Source organism: Orycteropus afer, unplaced genomic scaffold (genome assembly GCF_000298275.1).
Source record: "Orycteropus afer afer isolate SDZICR_OR568_19922 unplaced genomic scaffold, OryAfe1.0 scaffold00796, whole genome shotgun sequence".
In the NCBI taxonomy this organism is placed as follows: Eukaryota; Metazoa; Chordata; class Mammalia; order Tubulidentata; family Orycteropodidae; genus Orycteropus; species Orycteropus afer.
This window is the reverse complement of record NW_006922383.1, coordinates 28993-31813: the sequence shown is the minus strand read 5'-3', so window position 1 is coordinate 31813 and position 2821 is coordinate 28993.

Here is a 2821-nt window from a genome sequence, read left to right as displayed (position 1 = left end):
TCTCTCCAAGGAGTGTATCTACCTAATGTAAATGTTCAGCTCATATGCCTGTCTTTTGTTTGGCTGGAAGCCACAGGAGTAGGTTCAATGCTAGACCCAAAGGGCAGCTAGGGGCCATAGTCTCAGAGGTTCCACCAGGCTCTATCAGACCAGCAAACCTGGTCCCCCCCTTTTTTTAAATGATATTGAGCTTTTTCCACACCATTCTCCCACTCCATCCAGGATCTCCTACAAAGATCTCCCTTCAAGTAGTTAACAGTGGTAGCTGGGTACCATTTAGTTCTTCTAATCTCACAGTCATATAGGCTGAGGATTGCATGGTTACCAGTCACTTGGACTAATTGTTTCCATGCATGCTTGGTTTTCTTCTATGAATATTTCTTATCCTTCACTTACATTTAGGGCTGAGTATAGAACGAGTTCTAGCCAATGGAATGTGAATGGAAGTGATATATTTGAATTTCAAGGATGGCCCATAAAAATATACACTATTTTCCTTGTTCTTTTGTGGTCTCAATCAGGATATTTATGTCCAGGATGACTTTGGAAGCCATGCACTCAGTAAAGTTGGAAGAGCCTCCATTAGCCTAGGTTCTAAATGACAAGAGTACAGAAGCAATCCACTCTAATCAGCATAACTGCAACTACTGTAATCCTAAATAATATAACAAAAAATACAAATAACTTAATTAAAGATATAAATCAAGATATCAGAAAAAGAGTAACAAAATAAACATGAGGAAACTGAAGGAAGAAATTCAGAAAAGATAAAAGCAGAAATTAATGAATTAGAAAACATAAAAATATAGAACTCATAAATTATCTAAGTGGTAAGCTTTTGGAATAGCAATAAAATGAAGAAAGCACAAATGCCAAAATAAAAATGATAAACAATCAATTACCAACAGGAAATTAAAGGAATCAACCCAAAGAAAATAACATTGAAAGTCTGGATGAAAGGGATAATTGTTTAATTATCATTTTTCAAACTGACTCCAGAAAAGATAGAAAAGCAAAGCAGACTAATTATCACAGAAATAAGTGGAAGTTGTCATAGCAGACATCATCAGAGTTCTACATAGATCCTTTAGAGACCTTTTCCATAGGCTTTGGTTATCCTTTTGCTTTTTCAAAAGGCTTTATCTTGGACTCTTCTTAGAAGGACTGCCTCCAGGTACTGGAACCACTGTGATTGCATGTGAAGTTTGAAGTGCCTTTGAGTTTATATTCCCCCTAATGTGACCCTTAGCCAATGACTGACTAATGCAGAAATGTAAAAGCCCATATTCCTATGTTGCGTGGGGACAAACTGTGAGGCATAACTTACACTTTGTAGTCCCTTTAGTGGGATTTGATTGAAGCTCCCCTTAGAGCAATTCTGCCTGAACCTGTATCTTTGGATGATTTCTTTACGTTTCCTGTCCTACTGCCCCATTGACTCACTGTTTTTTTCCTGGGAACAGTTTCTTAAGAAATCACTTGCACAAAAACCTTCACCTCAGTGTCTACTTCTGAGAAACTTACCCTAGACAGCTGTCAAGAGCTACACATGGTCACCCTACCCCTCCAGAAAAGAGAATCAGGCCTCGTCAGTTTTACAGAAGCATGCTATCCAGCATTTAAGGAATAAACTTTTCCAGAAAATAGGAAAAGGGGAAAGCTTCTACATTATTTATATGAACTTCATACCAAAATCTGTCAAAGACAACACATAAGCTCAAAAGAAAATGACATACCAACAATTTCTAAATGTTAGTAAACAGAATTTACCAGCATATTAAAATAACAGACCATGACCAGATAGGGTTTATTCCAGGAATTCAATGATGACTTAATCTAGGAAATCTATTATTAGAATTCACTATATTCATAGATTAAAATATAAAAATCATGTGATTATGTCCATAGAGGCTGAAAAAGCATGGAATTCAATAACCATTGATTTAAAGAAATTCTTACTAAAATAGGAACAGATGGACATTTTATATTTTAAAAAATCTATTTATCTAAATCTAAAAGCTAACATCATATTAATGAGGAAACAGTTACATACATATACATAAACACACACATATAGATAGATAGATAGATAGATACATGCAAAAGTGAATATTATCCTTAATGAGGAAACAGTATCAAGTTACACATAAATTTAAAAAGCTTACTACTTTTTTGATTATTTAACAACAAAATGTTAGTGGTATTTGATATCTTGATTGTGGTATGGAAGACTCTGTAGCCTTCCTCTACTAGAGGTAAAGCCTGATAAAATTAGACATAAAATCTAGTGAACTAAGAGCAATAATGTCATATTAAATAACATTAATTTTATTTTTATGTTCAATGTTATGTTTTCATTAAAAGTAAGATTACAAAAATTTTATTTCAAGCACTATGTCATGGAATATACTAAACCAAACTCCAAACTCACTGCTGTTGAGTCAGATCCAACTTGTAGTGACCCCTCCTTGGGTTTCTGAGGTGGTATCATTATGGAAGTAGATTACCTAGCCTTCCTCTGAGGAGTGATGGTGGATTTGATTATGCTACCAGAGCTCCCATGTCATGGAATATATATATAGATATAGATATATGGCAAAAAAAATACTTTTAAAAAGATGATTTGACTGGTTATTAAGAACTGCAGTGGAATAAATTTCTGGTGGAAAAGATTTGGCTTATTCAGATTGTAAACACTGTCCATACTGTTACAAAACACCCAGTTCCCACTGTACCTGTTTCTTTCAGGAGATTGCATATGTCTTTGCATTTATGGATCTGTTCAAGTGCATGATTCAGCAACCGAATCTATTTGGCAACA